The sequence below is a fragment of the Protopterus annectens genome, chromosome 2.part1 (genome assembly GCF_019279795.1).
Source record: "Protopterus annectens isolate FY-2018-M chromosome 2.part1, PAN1.0, whole genome shotgun sequence".
Classification (NCBI taxonomy): Eukaryota; Metazoa; Chordata; order Ceratodontiformes; family Protopteridae; genus Protopterus; species Protopterus annectens.
In genome coordinates this window covers 775,285,313-775,305,931 of record NC_056729.1, presented here as the reverse complement: position 1 = coordinate 775,305,931, position 20,619 = coordinate 775,285,313, and the positions used below count along the sequence as shown (strand labels likewise).

General features: G+C 39.0%; 1 protein-coding gene across 1 annotated transcript in view; it reads right to left on the bottom strand.

Moving 5' to 3' along the window:
* Positions 1–20,619, bottom strand: part of EXOC1 (exocyst complex component 1) — a 1,123,278-nt gene that overhangs the window by 1,071,716 nt on the left and 30,943 nt on the right. The gene's annotated exons all lie outside the window — the stretch shown is intronic.

Genomic DNA, 20,619 nt, shown 5'->3' with positions numbered 1-20,619 from the left:
TAGAATCTCACATCGTCAAGCCCCTCTTAGTCGAACACCTTTTAACAGAACTCACAAATAAGTGAACAGACTTTTCACTGAAGTTTTTCCTAGGGCAAAACAATGGTAGGCCACCCTAGTGACAGAGGAAAAAAAAATCATAAAACTTAAAACCTACCCAGGTGGGGGGCTTCACCCTCCATATCCCCCTTAACTAAATATACCAACTCCGAGATCACACTACAGTGGAGAAAAGTGTAAATTTCATATGGTGGTCAGCAGTTATTTTACAATAGGAAAAACTTTGATAAAAAGTCTGTTCACTTATTTGTGAGTGCGATTAAAAGGTGTTTGACGAAAAGAGCTTCGACAATGTGAGATTCGATTAAGTGATATAGACCCACCGAAAGAGACAGGGGTAACATTTTCAATTAGCAATAATCATGCCTCAGTATATCATCATAGGTTCATAGGTGTTTATTAGGCTAACGACCACAAGGGCCTTTTTAAGCCTAGCCATGTATTCCAAATCTCTGACAAGGTCTGATACCCTTAATAAGTACAAGCAGTGGCCTGGGACATGAACCGTTTACAGGCAGCCTGTGTTAATTAGACACATAGGTGCCAAACCATGGATGAATTTCATGTTCCCCATCCAACTGTCCAAGTTACACTTGAATTGGGCTAGGGAGTAACTATGCTTCACATGGATGGGCAGTCTTTTCCAGAAACTGGGTAGTCTCTGAGTACATACCTGTCTCAAAGACTGGGTAGTCTCTGAGATACATACCTGTCTCAGAGACTGGGTAGTCTCTGAGATACATACCCATCTCAGAGACTGGGTAGTCTCGGAGATACATACCCATCTCAGAGACTGGGTAGTCTCTGAGATACATACCCATCTCAGAGATTGAGTAGTCTCTGAGATACATACCCGTCTCAAAGACTGGGTAGTCCCCGAGATACATACCTGTCTCAGAGACTGGGTAGTCCCTGTGATACATACCTGTCTCTCCATCAGGTCCTACTTATATCATAGGCAAGGTTTAAGTCTTTAGAACAGGTAATTCTCATGTTGTTTGTTTTGTGGATATGCAGGAGGTCCATCAGAGTGGGATTTGACAATGCCCTGTATGCCAGACATAGATCTCCCCTCAATAGCCTGTAGAAGACAAAATACAGGATAGGTCTTTGAAGTTGTCTGCACAGGACATGTTACTTACGCCCTGTATTCTTTTAGTGAGGAACCTTTGTGGACGTTCCAACTGTTATATATGCCTGGTTAGGTACACACCAAAGAGGGCACTGTACTCAATGACAGGTCTGATGAATGGTGAATACAGTGGAACAATGTCTTCCTTGGACCTGGATAAGTTGTGCAACATAGAATGATTTCCTCACTAGTGTAGACACATGACGGTCAAAGGCTAGATTACTGTCCGTGTGTGTCCCTAACACATCTCTCATGTCCTAGCCAAATTCCCCTATCAGTGTAACTAACACCCAGGTCTCCCTTTTAAAATATACCACAAACCCTATGACACTAACCTAACAAAAGTAAATAAATAAAGCAGGAGTACAAACAACAGAAGAAAACAAATAGTGTACAAGAATGCATGCCTGTATGGCAAAGAAGCAGATTACATGATGTTAAAACGGGCAGCATAAAACAATTACTTCACTATAGAAGTTACTTTCTTATGGCTGGAAACCTCCTCTAAATGACAGATACAGGTTTTAATGCAACACCAAGTTCTGATACGCCAGACTCCCTACACAGAAGCCCTGTAAATAATATACTCAGAAAATAATCAAACATTTAAAACACTTTAAAATAGATAGTCATATAAATCTTGAGATACCAACAGGAAAGTAGGGACACCCGTTTAATCTGGACAGCTCTGAAACATGTAACATTCAATCGACAAGCAAACTTCAAGAAACTTGAAAAGACACAAAATCACTGGAAAACTAAAAAACACTGCTCCATACCAAGACCAAAAGACACGGACACCAGAAGTTAGCACTTTCATTCACTGTTAGCTCACAAACGCATCTTAAAACCAGAAAATATTTTCAAATGCAGCTCACAAGTAAAGCTGAATATCTACTGTGGAATCACCTCTGAAGGAAAAAAAAAAGAAAAAAAAGACACTGTTGAAGTAATAAAAATCTCAGAGAATGAAATTAGTCCATTGACAAGCAAATGGGTATGGGTGGGGGATAGACAAAGCAGTGGACAAAGTTGGTTAACATACAGGGCATAAAACACAAAGACCAGACTGCTTTATTTGTTATGGTAAACTATTGAAAGATGATAAATTTCTTCATTTCAGGTGGATGGATTCTGGGAAATGGGCATGATATCTCACAGTGGCCGTATTGTTTTAGTCGAGCTACAAGGTGGTGAGCATTCTGCATCTACCCTGTGCTGATTTCAAAGCTGCTGCTGTGAGAATCTACAAAAATGTCATTTTTCAATCTATTCTGACTTACACTGCACTTGTATTTGATTAATTATGCTGTTTTATTAACCTGCATTACATCTGCACTATATTTTTTCACAGTTTTACTGTTAAACTGTTTAATTAACTGAGCATGAACTGTTCTACTGTTATATTTAAGTGTGTATCAGTTCTCCTGTGTTAAATCAACCGAAACAGAGTTTAAATATCTTTAGCAAAGTCTGGTTACAGGTTCTGCTGTATCCAGTTTTGTGCGATTCCTGTGTTTCCTGCTACGTCATCTTGTGTTGGCTGGTGCCTACCTGCACTTAGTGGGAGTAAGTGAACTGGTTGGAACTTTTCTAGCATAGGGCGTTTAGCTAAGAGCTCAGGGACAATGGTTGATTGGTCAATTTGAGTGTTTCTATTGTACTTTAGTTTTTGTGGTACTTAAACCCTGCGTTTGCATGGGTTTGTGCGCCGCTCACAGCTGCTGTGCTGTTTTAACCCTTTACGATGTATTTCAGCCACATTTTTCCCTTACCAGCACTCCTGTGTAAGTAAGACCCTCCCTTGCAGCTACTGTATTGATTTTATCCAGCCCTACTCAAACCAATAGGTACTCTCCTCAAACAGTATCCACTGTACTATCCCTGTCCTCTTTTCCACAGATTCAGACAACCATGGGCGAACAATTTCCTATGGTTTCTCCTGCTGGTCTGTTTGATATGGGCATCCTCAGACACTGTAGCAACTGCATGTACAAGGACAACCCTCTACTACCACCTAGGAGCACAATACATGAGAGATGCGATTACATTAAGAACCTATAGTCCTTGCTGTCTCAATCACAAGCCAGTATATCTGGCACTGAGAAGGCTGTCTGCTCAAACACCATACCTCTAACACCACCCACACCTGTACAACACACTCCCACATATGCGGAGGTTCTCAACAAAAACATGCCTAAGGCAAAAAAAAACACACACACACACACACACACACACACACACACACACACACACACACACACACACACACACACACACACACACCGCAACCCACAGCACCAAACACCACACATAGTACACACACCTGTGTCTCACAGCCTCTAAGGCCCAGCCACAAATCCAACATACTAGCAAGAGACTATCGTGAGACAGACAGATGTGCCCCTCACCAGGCTAGACAAGGAGAAAGTCACTGTAAGTTGCTTGTCAGGTGCAAGAATCTGCCATATCACGCACACACACAAGCCTCTCAACCATAGTCAGCCTTAAGCATAGGCCAACTAGGCGGCTGCCTAGGGCGCCACTCTAGCAGGGGCATTTTTCCAGTAATCTGGATGGTGCAGGTAGACCAGGATGGGGGCACTAGGTGGTGTGGGGGCGGTGCTGTGGAGACGTTTTGCCTAGGGCACCAGTTGACCAAAGGCCGTCCTTGCTCTCAACAGGTACTCTTATGACTCTGCCATAGTTCATGTTGGTGTGAATGACTTGAGACGTACCTCTCTGGACTATATAAAGAGAGACATGATTGAGCTCGCTGAATATGTGTCCCCAGCAGGTATGTCCCTAGTCTTAAGCAGCATCCTACTGTCACTCAGGATGATGCCTCAATACAAACAGAAAATGAATGACTAACAATTGGCTTAGTTTCTGGTGTCATTACAAGGGGGTCCAGTACCCGACAGCCTGGGTGGACATTACTGACAGGCCACGATGCTTTGCCAGAGAGGGCCTTCATCTGTCTCCCCTGGGCTTTAGGCTTCTGGCAAAGGCCCTTGCTTCCCTCACAGTGCCTTTTTTAGGCAAAGTTATGAGGACAAAATTACCAAAGTGAAAAATTCTTCTAAATGAAATTTAAAGGCCATGTTGCTAAACGCTAAGAGTCTTAACATGAAACTGCACTCACTGCAAGCATTCTTTACCCTGGAAGATGTTGACATTTGTGCAGTCATTGAAACGTGGTTCAAAGCTGCGGAGAGCACCCCAGCCTTACTAGGTTACTCGTCCTACCATACTTAAAGACCCCAAATGGAGGGCTACAAAGCCAAAGGAGGTGGAGTTTCAATACTTATCAAAGACATACGCACCTCCAGGCTGGTCAAACAGAATGGTGCAAGAGACACTCCAGGTGCAGTAAAGTGTTGACAAAACACCTGTTCAAATCATAGCTAGCTACAGACCCCCAACCATGACTCAGGACATCCACTCCACCTATCTGGACTTACTTGAATCCATCAAGATTCAACCCTTTACCCTGCTCCTGGGCGACTTTAACTACCCAACCATACAGTGGAAGACCACTTCTAGCCCAAACATGAATGCCCAAAGATTCCTCGACTTCATCAATGCCACTGCATTGGATCAGCAGTTCGACACCCCCCACAAGAGGTGAAAATATCCAGGACTTGGTACTAACCAACATCAGTAGCCACTGTATCACCCCTACAGTGTCATTCTCCTTGGTAAGACCCGACCATAAAGTGATTACTTTCGAAGTCACCATCTCCCCTGACCCCACCGCCCTTGCCAGGGTCAAACAAAAACACTTTTCCAAAGCTGATTATAACTTCCTAAGAGCAGGTATAAGCAGCTTCACAGCCACATTTAGAACTAGCACTAATGTCCAAGCCTATAACAAAAAACTATATGAGCACCCACATAGCTGCATGCACTCAGCAATGCCTGACAGAACCAAATCATCTTCCTCAAAAAAGAATAAACCTGTCTGTTGGACAGCAGCAATAAACAAAGTCTATAATAAAGGGACAAAATTGCCGTCCAGGACCAGGAAGGAGCAGGTGACAAGTTTAAAGTACTCTCTCCTTTGACTGAACAAGCAAATACGGTCACTGGTGAAATCCTTTACGGCTAACTAAGAGTCCAAATTGGCCACATCCACTAAGGACAATCACAAGGCCTTCTTCACATATGTCAGCAATCTCAAAGGTAGCACTAAAATCTGCTCTGAACTGGTGGTTAAAGAACACTACATATGCAAATGCCACAGATATAGCCAACCTCCTGGCAGACAAGTTCAGGGAAAACCCCTGTTCCCCCAATCAGTAAACCAGGACATCCCCAGCACCTGCCCCCCTCCCCTCATCACCAGGGAGTAGGTCTTTAATGCCTTCTCAAAGGCAAAAAATACAGCGTCCATGGGACTCAACAACATCCCTGGCTGCGTCCTACATGAACTCAGGCAAGAGCTCTCAACACTAGTAGGCACCCTATTCAACCAAAACCTGAGCACTGGCTTCATCCCAGCCGAATGGAGGATAGCCACTGTCATCCCTATACACAAATGTGGAGCATCCACTGACCCAGGCAATTTTAGGCCCATCAGCCTAATTAGCCTGCAAGGCCATGGAACACATTACCATGCACCTTATAAACAAGGACATTGGCAACCTCCAAATGCTTGACCCCACACAGTTTGGTTTTGTCAAAGGGAGATCATGCCTGTTAAACTTGATCGACTTCTTCGAAACAGTCACCAAGGTCATGGACGAGGGGAAGACTGTGCACACCACCTACCTTGACCTAGCCAAAGCCTTTGACACCATTCCCCACTTGGTTATAATAAATAAACTCTCCGAGCTAGGCATCAACCTGCATGCTGCCAGATGGATAGCTAAATGGCTCACTGATAGAACCCACTCAGTCAAAATAAGGGAGCCACTTCTGGTAGTGGACCCGTAATGAGCGTCATACCCCAAGGATCGGTCTTGGGGCCTCTACTGTTTGGGATATACTTTTCTGAGGTGCAAGCCAAAACCAGTGGTCTGTGGCTGACCAGGTTTGCAGATGATTGCAAGTTGGGTGCTGTCTTAAATTCCCCTACTGATGTGAACATCCTCCAAGACACCCTTACCCAAACTAATGACTGGTGCCAGAAGCATGTCCTCAAACTGAATGCCAAGAAATGCATCATTAACTCCTTTGGGGAAAATGGCATCCCCGTTAATCTTCACATTAATACCAATGTACTAAACATGGAATTGGCTGGGAGGGACTTGGGCACCCAGGTTGACAGCAACCTGACTTTTCACCACCACATTTTCTCCATTGTACAGAAGGCTTTCTACGTGGCCCACCTCATAAATAAGGGTATATCATTCAGGAACAAGATGGTCATAACATCCCTGTACTCCTCCCTTATCAGACCCATTATCAAGTACAATGCCCCCTTCGGCATGTACCTTGCCAAGCACATGCAGCAGATGCAGAGAACACAGAGGGTCTCAAAACACCTATCCTATACAGACAAGCTAAAAGCCTTGTCCCTCTACTCAGTCTCATACTCACTACTCAGAGGTGACCTGTGTCAGGCATACAAGGCCGTCTGAGACCCAGCCTTGATGGAGTTGCTGCATATCCGTAAGTCAAACTCCATTTGCACAACCCGCACACAAGGCCTCAACCTGGTCTGTGACATTAACAGAACTTGTTGGCGGGATAGATTTGTGTCCCAAAGACCCCCCCATCTGTGGAGCAGACTGCCTCTCCATGTCAAGCAGAGTACCTCACTAGCCCTCTTTAAGAGCAACCTGGATGACTGGATGGGAAACAGAAAATACACCCCTGGGATCTCACCTGTGTCCCTGCTGGACAGAAGAAACAGGTACTGACTTTGTGGGAACATGGGCAAAATTCTTGGCTAGGCTTATAAGGGCCTCCGGGCCAATAGCCTAGTATCATCCTATGAACCTATTAAGTGATAAAAGGGGAACAGACTACTGAAAGGGATGGCACATTAACAATAAGGGAGTGCTTACCTATACAACATTCATAGGGACAATGTCTGTTGGGTTATTTGTATATGAACAGCCGAGAGACAGAAATCTCGGTTAGCTGATAAACTTTTTTGAGGGAAAAATGGCTTTTTTTGAAATAAGTTGATTTTGGTCTTCACATGCAGTAAGCTACTCTTGAGAATACAGTACAGCAGTGTTGGGCACACTTCACAAATGGGTTGTTCTGAGAATTATACTTGCACATTCTTAATCTGTACACAAGAAAGACAGGATAAATATTTGTAGGCTGAAAGATTAAAGTCCAGTACATGTTCTTACACACTGTTTGCTCATCTAGGATGGCTTAAAACATTAGAATATTGCTACAACAGACATGCAGCTGAAACTGCTTTTTCCCTAAACAATTGAGAATAGTTATATTTAAAGACTGCAACATCACAGAGTGAACAGTTTCCATCAGCCCTCATTTAACATCTGAGAGGAAACTTTAGATCTCAGAAATGTATAGAATACCAATATATGTAAGAAGGATAAGAACACAAAATTGCAATATTATTGAATGCAGATTTTCTATTAAAAAAAACTCTTTCATGTAGCTCACAGAAAGTTTGGTTATGGTTTACTGATTATGCAAAAAAAGGTATATGTAGGTGAAACAAAAAGATAAGCTAAGATATGTATTAACTGAGAGGTGTGAAAAATAAAAAAAATCTATTATGCTGTTGTGAATCATTTTTGGAAAAAATGTATGAATAAACTGATTACAAATTACTAAGCATGAGTAATGTTAAGCAACAGTTACCACACAAGAAGCCCGATGCTTTAAAATACAGAAGCTATCCATTGTGAAAGCATTAAGAAAGAAAGAAACAGGAAAGCATTCCTTTAAAATCTTTTAGCAGAATACAAACTTTTCCTAATGAATAGATTTTACTATTTACCACAGAAATGTACTGGTGCTCTATTTGGACCCCTTTGAAGACTTTTAAATGAGACACTAAGGAATTTCACTGGAAGTTGTTATACTTGAATGTTACAAGAATGTTAAATTTTAGCAAGTTATGAAATATGTACATGAAAAGACAAAAAGCAAAACTCACATACATGAAGTAGGAAAAAATGATGAGGGGTGGAATAACTCAAAAATAATGAGACTATAACTTAAATAATTCAAGACAAAAACATGAATGTATCACCTGATCAGTGAAGTTACAGACAGCCAACTACAGGTGAACAGATCCTGAAAAAGACATACTACCAAGCAGGAGTCACTAATCACTCAATATTTCTGTTACAATAAAATGCTAATCGAATAAACAAACAAACAGGACACAAAAATCCCAAAAGCAACAGGGGCAGGGCTATGAGGCATATCCCCTATCCTCTGTGAAAGTGTGGGGTCCCTGACTGCCCCTGTCTTTGGAATGCTAAACAAATCTCTCATGCACAGTCACTTTTCATAGTGCAGTTTCCACCCAAACACAGTTTCACCAAGTACTTTTCCATCATGGGAGAGAGCGGGTCTTATGCCGCAGTCATCAGAACACTACATTTTTAAAGTACTCAGATGCCTGGGGTTTTTTAGGCAGCAGTCAGCAGACGTCTTACTGTATTTTCAAGCAGTCAGGAAGGAAGGGTGTGTGTGTGTGTGCATAAAGTGCTCCAGTCAGGGGTTGCTGGTTCATTGACTTGTTCAGAGTCACAGCTGAAGGTAGAAAAAAGCAAACTCTGTAACCTTGAGGCAGATCATTAACAGCTTGAAGCCATAATCCTCCAGACCTTCTTGGTAAATCAGTCATTACAGTTTCATAGTTGTTATTGTTTGGTAAATGCATGTCCATGCAAAACCTGTTGTGGTTCTGTTAATCTTTTAATTGAATTAGGGTTGTCTATCACTTAAAAGACTGAGGTGTTAATATACATTTACCCGTTGTCAAAAAAGTACAGGGTTTGAATCCTCCCCCCTCAATTTGACTACAATGTGACTTAAAGCAAGTCACTGAGACACCTCTCTTGTGAACCTTGAGAAATAACACACTTGCTTTGGTGGGTTTACCTGGTTAGCAAATTGATATTGATAAAAATAGTATTTCAAATCTATCACTGTTGGTGCCTCCCCCAATTATTTTTGGCTTTGTCCAGAATTCCTGAGCAAAGAAATTATGAATTATTTTGGTCTGTTCCTTATAAAATTTGTGGTTTTCTCTCAAACTGTTATAGATTATAGTCACTAAATAAAGCATACGAGTTTAAGACTGCATCCTTCAGAAAATGCTTGCTAATGTAACTTTTGTAAGTATATAACAGAAATATTTAAAATCTGTTCCTAATTGTTAGTTTTTTGTCTCTGATTCTTGATCCAAAATGCTGGAAGAGCATTGGGTAGAGGGTGCAATGGAATCCACTTGACTTTCTTCACAGCAGTGAGATGAAACACTTCTTGGTCATTATTTATATATTTGTTCATTCATTTTACTGCAAGCAAGCATCTGAATACATGCAGTCATATAAGGGACTGTGACTGATGATCACATCTATCAGTCCGTGTCTGTATTTGTGTGTGGATCCTCCACCCCAGAGTAGTTATGGTGTAACAGAAGGAAGGAATCAACTGTAGTAAACAAGGGCTTCATCATAGCAGCCATGTTCTCTGGCTATGATCCTTGGTTTCCTTGATTTGTTGACTGTTGACAGTGTGCTTAACTGCCAGAGAACAATCTGCACAGCATGAAGTCTAAGAGTTTAATGTTAAAATATTAACTATGAATGCATTTTTAATTTAAAATTTTTGCAGACACAAGGGTGTGAAAATGCACTGTGTCCAGCTACAACAGTCTGGTACTTAGTGCAGGTGAAGTGTGAACTGTTAATGAGCTGCTTCCTTTAGGGCAGCTTTGGATTCCCTCAGTCTTCGTTTTTCTAGAGTGTGTCTGGTCAAGTCAGTTCACCAGACAGTGCTCAGAGACTATCCCTGAAAATTACCCGTTTGTCTTTTGAATTCCTGGGTCCTTCAGTTAGCTCCTAATTAGTACTTCGCTATTTTACTATGAATCACTGATATGGCAAACTGGGAGAGACAGGCAAATAAAGGGAAATTGGTATGGCTGCGGTGGGGGAGGGGGTCTGGACCTTTGCTCTGTCACTGGCCCCATTTTACTATATTCTGGCTCTACTCCAATTGTTTAGAAACTGCACACGAGTATTCCACCCCACATGTATGCCTTATATTTCTGTTTTTCTATCTTTTAAATCAGGTATAGAGACAATTAAGGAACACTGTCTAGTTAAACAACTAACTCAAAGTCACACAGTAAGCAAATGGAGGTTAAAAGAATCAAACCCTGTACCCTTGACTACAGGAAGCAGCTCAAAGAGTCTTAATCCTCTGCACAGTCAGACCTTCACACATTTCTTCATTTTCTGGTAAAGCACTGAGGAGTAACAATCCCTATGATTTATAGTTGATCAGTAATGTCAATTATTAACAGTTTCATGCTGTTAAAATGTTCAGGAATGGCATGTTAATGCAAAACCCATTGTTCTGTCCACTTTTTAAGTGAATTAGAGTAGTTTATCTCTTACTGGTCTCTGATTTCACAACACTTATTGTTGCTAAGTGATTTTTAAAGTTGTCTGTTACTTATATTAATGAAATGCGTCCTGCAGTCAGAGGTTGAATCCTTTAAACTTCCATTTGCTTACTTTGTGACTTTGAGCAAGTCACTTAACCACACAGTGCTCCCAAGTCACCCCTGATAAGGGACACTTTGCCAAATGCATTTGCCTGGTTAACAAATACATAAAATTATATTTAATATTTGTCCTTTTTGTCCTGTATTATTTTTGTCCAGAATTCTTAACCAAACAAGAGGGGATTCCACTTCTACCAGCAGGCCAGTTATCAGTGGTGTACCACAAGGATCTGTGCTTTGCCCCCTACTGTTTGGAATCTATTTCTCAGACGTCAAGGTGGAAATAGATGGCCTGTGGCTTACAAAGTATGCAGATGACTACAAACTGTGTCCCCCAATGATGTTGACATACTACAAAAATTGGTGCCAAAGCCACGGACTTAAACTAAATGCAAAAAAGCATTATCCCTATTGTCAAAGGGGAAGTCCCTGCAAATTACAGTATTAACAGTACTCCCCTTAGCTCAAACCCTAGCAACCTTAACTTCAATCACCATGTGTCTACAGTGGTAAGGAAGACCTTCTACACTGCACATCTTGTAAGTAAGGGCATCACATCCAGAGCTAAGGATGTTATAACTCCCCTGTACTCATCCGTCATCAGACCATTAATAGAGTATAACGCTCCCTTCTGTATGTACCTCATCAGACACCTGCAGCAGCTGGAGAGACCTCAAAGGTTTCTCACCAAAAAAATTCAGGGCCCTCAACACATGACCTACATGGACAGACTGAAGGCCCTGTCACTGTACTCTGCATCTAATAGGTTGTTGAGAGGTGACTTGTGCCTGGCTTATAGAGTCATCTCAGACCCTGCCCTAATGGAAATGCTGCATATCCACAAGTCAAATGGGACAAGATTCACTCACTTTAGGGATCTTAACCTACCTGCGACATTAAGACATGCTGAAGAGACAGATACGTCTCCCAGAGATTGCCACTCCTCTGGAACATACTCCCAATTCACGTAAAACACAGCTCCTCTATGACCCTATTTAAGCACAACTTAAGACAACTGGATGGGAGACCTAAATTTAGCCAGGGGTGTAACCTATGCCTCTCTTGGATAAGGGCAGTCGGTGCTGATCATAGACTAGTGCTACAAATATACACCATACAACTTGGTCAACAAGGGTATAACATGGCTAGGCTTATAAAAGGCCCTAGGGCCAATAGCCTAGTAACCTCCTATGAACCTAAAACATTCAGATCAAAAGCTTACTGAGTTTCTGAGCTTTACTTGGATTATTTTTCTCCAACTCTTACAGCCACCTTTCCTTCCTAATCTTTTGTACCTTATTGCTCCGCCTCATACTGCTCTGATTTTCTAAACTCTTACTCTTCATCTGTCTCTCACACCCCACCACTAAGTACAGTTCCTCCTCTGTCCATTTTTCCTCCTGCTCATTTCCAGAAATTCTCCATTCATCTCTCTCTCATCATCAAATTTTAAGCTACATTACCCACTTGTCTGTCTGTAAATTATTACTAACCTCAAAAACATCCCAATTTGAGCTTTTCCCTGTAGCCATCATGCTATAAATACATTAACTATTAATGTATTCTATTTTTTTATTCAATAATTAGTCTATATGTTAACTTCTCTCTTTATGTTCATGTACAAAATATTTAAAAATCATGTAAATAAGCTCTACAGATGATTTACCCTGCAATTACAAATGTGCATCATATGTAACTTAAATGTAGACCTTTCCTTCACAGGCCTCTGTTGAAAATGGGTTTTATCCAGTTGGACTTTTTCAGTCAATAAATGCAAATAAATATATTTCAACTGGTGTTATTTCAGCAAACTGAAAAAAAAAATGCTAGGCTCTCCATGCTGCTGCATTTGCTTGGTAGTTTTTGTTTTAATCAGTGCAGTTTTCCTTGGAGACGGCTGGAAAATGAAAATATTTATTTCAAGTTGCAGTATCTCAACAGGTTGCACAGACATCTTTGGTGCAGAAGTTGTGGGTTTTATTCCCACACCAGGAACTTGCATTCATTTTTTCCAGTAGTGACACTGTACTGCAACATAATGGGGGTGCTGGACTTCTGAAGGTGCAGTTCTTCGGATGAAATGTTAAACCAAAGCCCCATCTACCCATGTTATTGGTAACTCAGGCAGATGTAAAAGACCATGGCACTTATCAAAAAGAATAAGGAGTAAGCATTACTTACAATACTATTTACAAACTCACATATTTATAATTTACACAGTGTACGTTTTTCCATTCCTTTCCATTGTCATACAATCATACATACCCTATTTTTCTCTATTATGTTAAACTTCTATATTCAGTATCCTTATTTGACCCCTATTTCTCTTTCTGCAACCATCATCTAATTTTTTTTTAATTACTGCTAGTCTCCATTTACCATTAAATTTGATTTCATTTAACCATTAATTCTGCATGCTCCACACAATGTGAAATAACCTTTTATCTATTTAACATATTCCATATTTACGGCTATACTATCCATACATAATCATATCCATAATTATTTCATTTATACCCTTTATATTTTCAAAGATGTTTTCTTCGCATAATTTTTCCCACAACTGTGCAACCCTTATACATTGTAAAACAATATACACTAACACTTTCACTGTTTTTTTATAAGGTGTATTTCCTTTTAATGGCAATTTATTAAACACTAATCTCCCTGAAAAATCTTGACATTCTACTTGCTTATTACACCATGCTTTTTGTACTTTTATAGATTTCAAAGTTTTCATTTGGTAGCTCAGCCCTAGCATTAACATAATATTGTATCATGATATTTTTATACCACACTTTCCTCTCATTTTTTACTTCATCAATTTTTATTTTCCATAAAAGAATCTTGTCTTGACAACATCTTAGATCCTAATTAAAACATTCTATTCCTCTTTTGAATTTTTTAACATATCTCAATGCCACTAATATTTGTATTTTACTAAATTTACTACTAACGCCTTATTTTTATCATTTACCCAAAACAAAATGTTATACAAATTTAAAGAAGCAACATAGAGAATTGGGTTAATTAATCCTAAACCTCCATCTTCCTAATCCATATACAAGACTCCTCTCTTCACTTGATGTAGTCTTGAACCACATAAAAAAGAAAAAAAAAAACGTAGTGTTTGTCTATGCAATCTTTCCCATAAAAATGAATCAAACAAACCTTTTAATTTAAACTACACCTTGTAACAACATTCCCCCTGACCTCAGACTACAAAACTCCTTACCCTCCTTCAAAAGCCTACTTAAAAAGTACCTCTTCACCAACCATCTATGAAACTGCCCTAAAGCCTCGTCCACTTACTATTTCTACACCCCATCTGTCCTGGACAACACAAGCAACACCATCTAACTATACCCATCCATGTGTGAGTAATAACCTCTGTGTGTGTGTGTGTGTGTGTGTGTGTGTGTGTGTGTGTGTGTGTGTGCGCGCATGTGTGTGTGCATGTATATATATCTATACATACATACATATATATATATACATATATATATATATATATATATATATATATATATATATTTATATTATATCTATATGTATGTATACGTTTATGTATATATATATATATATATACATTATATATATATACATGTATACTCTTACATGTACATTTCCTTGAATGTATATATGGAAAACATTTATATAGTCTTATTCAACTGTGAAATATCTTGCAATGTTCTACCAGGTTCTTATCTACTCGCACTGTATATTTTGTACACTTGTATTTTCAACCAAAAGGGGGATTATCCTCTTATTGTATACTAATGGCTGTAAAGTCTACAATCTGTATGCTATTACTCTGTAATGTCTCTCTTGTAAATTTTTCTTCTCTCTGTAAACTTATGGAGTTTTTCTCCCTAGGACTTCGCTGAAAACGGACACTTGTTGTCCAGTCGGACTATCCTGGAAAACAAATGTTAAATAAAATAAATAATTGTAAGTTTTCCAAAAACAACAAAGCTCCTTTATTTCATCTCTTATCCAATTCCATTGATCTCACATACATTTTTACCCCCAAATCTTATTCCTAACACAGAGATTTCTTTCACTGAAAAAGATACTCCTCCTATCTTTATTATATCACCCAACCTCCTCCTATCTTTATTATATCACCCAAACCTTTACTTTTGTATTTAAAATCATGCCTATTACATTTAAAACAAAAAATCTCCAGGAAGTAGCTTCAAAACACGAATCAAAAACAATGTAACTTTATTCTGGTACCTTGGCTTTTCGCCTTCTAAGGAATAATTCAAACAGTATGAACCCATCCCCTTTTATACACCAAATGTTGCAATAAATCAATTATCCAATTTCCCATGCATTAAAATCGATGAATTATACCAAACGAGACATTTACCATACATTTAAACACACATATCAAAAAGTTTCATTTATACAAAATATTTTTAAAATATATATATATATGTGTGTGTGTTTGTGTATACATGCATCTATATATACACATAAAATGTACAGACTAATAATAACTAAACATTAAAAGCACACATTTTTTAAATCCCATTCTATAAAGTTAAATTGCTATCCAAATTCATTCCCCTGGGATAAAGTGTCCTATAATTTATAATCATTCTACATTCTAAATTACTAAGTTCCTCTCTAAAACTACTCCCATAACTCAAACATGACAGTGCTAACACACTAAAAAACAAACTAGTATCCAATCCCCCATGTGCAGATATAAAATGGTTAGCTACTGGACTATTCATATTACGCCTTCTAATATCACCTAGATGTTCCATTATTCTACCCTTCACCTTTCTTTTAGTCTGTCCACTATACCATTTCATATTTAGGCAACCACATCCAATAATATACAGTGGATATAAAATGTTTACACACCCCTCTTAAAATGCCAGGTTTTTGTAATATAAAAAAATGATACCACAATAAATCATTTCAAAACTTTTCCCACCTTTAATGTGACCTATAACCTGTACAATTCAAATGAAAAACAAACAAATCTGTTAGGGGAAAAAATATAAAAAAATAAAAAATGTACAATATGCTGGCTGCATAAGTGTGCATACTCGAACTAATACACTGTTGTGTGTACACACCCTTAAACTAATACTTTGTTGAAGCACCTTTTGATTTAATTACAGCATTCAGTCTTCTCTGGTATGGGTCTATCAGCATGGCACATCTGGACTTGGCAATATTTGCTCACTCTTCCTTGCAAAAGCACTCCAAATCTGTCAGATTGTGAGGGCATTTCTTGTGCACAGCCCTCTTCAGGTAACCCCACAGATTTTCTATTGGATTTATGTCTGGGCTTTGGCTAGGCCATTCCAAAACTTTAATTTTCTTCTGGTGAAGCCATTCTTTTGTTGATTGGGATGTATGCTTGGGGTCAATGTCATGATGAAAGGTGAAATTCCTCTTCATCTTCAGCTTTCTAGCAGACGCCTGAAGGTTTTGGGCCAAAAGTGACCGGTATTTGGAAATGTTCATAATTCCCTCCACCTTGACTAAAGCCCCAGTTCTAGCTGAAGAAAAGCAACCCCAAACCACGATACTGCCACCACCATGCTTCACCATGGGGATGGTGTTCATTTGGTGATGCAAAGTGTTGTTTTTGCGCCAAACGTACCTTTTGGAATTGTGGCCAAAAAGTTCAACCTTGGTCTCATCAGACCATAACACATTTTTGCACATGCTTTTGGGAGATTTGATGTATTGTTTTGCAAATTATAGCTGGGCCTGGATGTTTTTCTGTGCAAGAAAAGGCTTCTATCTTGCAACCCTACCCCATAGTCCAGAGATATGGAGAATATGGGAGATTGTTGTCACATGTAGTACACAACCAATACTTGCCAGAAATTCCTGCAGCTCTTTCAGTGTTGCTGTAGGTCTCTTGGCAGCCTCCTTAACCAGTTTTCTTCTTATCTTTTCATCAGTTTTGGAGGGACATCCAGTTCTTTGCAACATCACTGTTGTCCAATATTTTCTCTACTTTTTGATGACTGTCTTCACTGTGTTCCATGGTATATCCAATGCTGTGAAAATTTTTTTTGTACCCTTCTCCTGACTGACACCTTTCAACAATGAGATCCCTTTGATGCTTTGTAAGCTCTCTTCGAACTATGGATTTTGCTGTAGCAGGCAACTGAGTAAATGTCAGGAAAGTCCTACTAGGACAGCTGAACTTTATTTGGGGTTAATCAGAGTCTCTTTAATTGATGACAGGTGTGTACCCAAGAAGACTGAATGCTGCAATTAAAACAAAAGGTGCTTCAACAAAGTATTAGTTTAAGGGTATGCACACACAACAAAGTATTAGTCAAGGGTGTGCACATTTATGCAACCAGTGTATTGTACGTTTTTCCCCCTAACAAATTTGTTTGTGTTTCAATTGAATTGTACAGGTTATAGGTCACATTAAAGGTGGGAAATGTTTTGAAATGATTTATTGTGGTCTCATTTTTTTATATCACAAAAACCTAGCATTTTAACAGGGGTGTGTAAACTTTTTATATCCATTCTACACAAGCCCCTGGGAGTTACAATTAAAAACTTCCCTGGCTCTGTAATATCTACCACTGATCTTATGCCCATTTAAATTCTTCACCCTGCCACATACTGAACAATTCCCACAGGCTCGTGTCCCCACTGTTACCTTGTCTGACTATCAACCCATCCCCACTCAACAGTTCTTTCAAATTATTATACCTGCCATAAGAAAAGGTTACTATGTCTGAAAAACAGATGTCCTACTGTCACATCATCCGATACCATGTACAAGAATTCTCTAACTATCCTCACCAAAATAGTGGAAAAAGGAGAAAACTTAAGTCACAAAAATAATTTATCCTTGTTTTTCTTATCTCTCATTCTCCCTATATTCCTTCCAACACTTGTTACCAGACCCCCTACACCTGCCCTGAATTCTGTTTCGGGCTTCCATCAGAACGGATTCAGAATAGCCCCATGCACTCAATCTATTCTGAACCTCATTTAAAAAAAATATCCTTCAACATAACATCTGAAGTATTCCAATAAATCCTCCTAAACTCCCCATATGGCAAGGATTTAATCAAATGAAGAGGATGCATGCTATTTGCATGGAAACTTTTATTAACAGATGTAGGTTTCTTAAAAGGTCTAAACTGAATCCCATAATCACTATCCACATATAACTCCACGTCTAGAAAGGTAATATTCACAGAAATGAGGTGACAAGTGAACTTCAAACCATGGGGGGGGGGTGCCATTTACGTATTCCATAAACTCCAAAGATACTTGTTATTCTACACACAAAAATCAAATCATTGCTAAACCTCTTATAGTAAACCACATTCCTTGAAAAATACTCATTGGGGTAGATAAACTGTCTCTCAAATTCCACCATATATACAACAGCATAAGCATAAGATGCCCCCATTGCTGTTCCTCTTCTTTGCAGAAAGAATTTGTTAACTCACCTAAAATAATTATGGGTAAGACAGAACTCCAAAATGGACAACAAATAAGCTGTTTCCTGGATTTTTTTTGTTTTATTATATGGTTCATTATTAGTGTTTCTACTGTTATGTTTAGACACAGATGTACATAACACACACCTTATTTCATCCAGATTTTGTTTCTCATAATCGGTACTGTATCATCTGTAAAAGTAAACATAACTGGAATTTTCATCCCTTCATTAGTACTATAAATTGCACCTTTCATTTGCAAATTTACATCTCTAACAGACTCATAATTGATGCAAATAATATGGTGCTCATAGGACATTCCTGACATATACCATCCTTTATATCTATTTATTTGCTTAACCACCGATTCAGATAAAGTCTTACTTCATTTTTATTATATGCAGAACATACATTTTCTTAGTTTCTCACTAATGTTATACTCTTCCACAGCTGTCCACAAAAGTTCATGTTGTACTCTACTAAATGATTTATTTAAATCTCTTATGATCTTGGTTTCATCAGTCACATTTATGATATCAACCCCAATTTCCCTTACTAAATAAATTCCTGACATCCTTTTCCCCTTAAACCATGTGTGTGTGTGTGTGTAGGTTTCATTTTATTTCACTTTCCATTCTCTTCTGAATTATTTTCACAAAAATCTTATAATCTGCATTGTTCAATAGTAAAGGTCTCCAATTTTCAATTTTATGTTTTTATCTTCCTTTTCCCCATACAAATAAATAGACTTCTCATACAAAAGAAAAAGACTCTAGATTGTGATGCTAATGATTTTAACCAGGGCAATGCGTTTTTCTTGGCCCAGGAACTCCAGTAGGCCAAGTGAGCCTAATGTTAATAATACACGGAGAACTTCTGTGCGAGCATCCACCAGTGACAATAATGGTATAACTAGCCCTGTAGTAATTACTAATGAAAGGGCTGAGTTTGAGGTTGGGTCTTCTAATGTTTCTGTTTATAAGACCCTGAGGGGCGATGGTACTGAAACAACTAAGGAACCAGTTGTCAGACGTAAAACAAATCACGCTTTAAGGATACTGACAACAGTCTTGGCCCCCTTAAATAATTTTTCCCTGCCTACCACTTCCATTTCAGCATGGGACCAATCAGTTATTGGGCCAACCGAATCAGGGCAGATGAAAATGCAAACAACCCATAGACACAGGTAGCAACAAAACCATAAAAAAGAAGTGGCAAACTGTTCAGAGCCCTTGATATATATAATATCTCACATAGAATGTTATCGGACTCTGAGAACTCTGTACTGAGCAGGGAATTATCATTCATACCTGCTGGTAAAGCTGATGTGGCAGGTACTGTTGTTGACTTAAGGGTTTTTGGGAGAAATTGGATGCTGAAACTGATTTACAATGATGATAATGGTAATAATCGGACTGATTCTGTTTTTAGAAAACCAAGCATGTTTGTACCACCAAATCACCCATTAGTGTAAGCTTTTATGAGACTATGCGATGATGATTTACAACAGATCTCTGATGGACATGGTGGATATCACATTTTTAATAATTTGTCCCAGGATGAGCATATAGCTCTGGATAGACTACGTACAGATGATGGTATTGTTATCCACCCCACAGATAAGGGGGGGGGTGCTATTGTAGTCATGGATACAGATTTTTATTTTAATTTTATTTCTACTATGTTGAGTGATGTTACTGTATATGTTAAAATCACATCAAGGGGAATTCAGCATATGGTTTCTCAAGTACATCGTGTTATACAAGATTGTCTTATGGGTAAATCTATTTCAGCAGATTTTTAACTAGCTATTTGACTACTGAACATCCCTTTGTGCCTACTTTTCACGGGTTACCTAAGATACATAAGGACTCCATACAGCCCCCCTGTAGACCCATAGAAGTGGGTTGTGGGTGGGTGATGGAGCCCCTTTCTATCTTTGTTAAAAAGCTATTGAGACCAGTGCTAGATGGTTCCACAGTAGTATTGAGAGATTCCAAACAGTTCCTTGGGAATCTATATGAATATGTGCATGATGGTATCATAACACAACAATGTTTAATGGTTACCATAGATGTGAATTCACTCTTTAGTGTCATCCCAAATAGGGATGGCATAGAGTTCATTGGTGAATACCTGAAGCAACATAGTGGGTGCAATGGTAAATTGATCGATTTGATTATTTCTTGAGGTAATTCTTGAAAATAATGTTTTGCTGTTTGATGGAGCCTATTATGTTCAGACCTCTGGCGTAGCTATGGGCACATCCTGTGCCAATAGCTATGTCAATA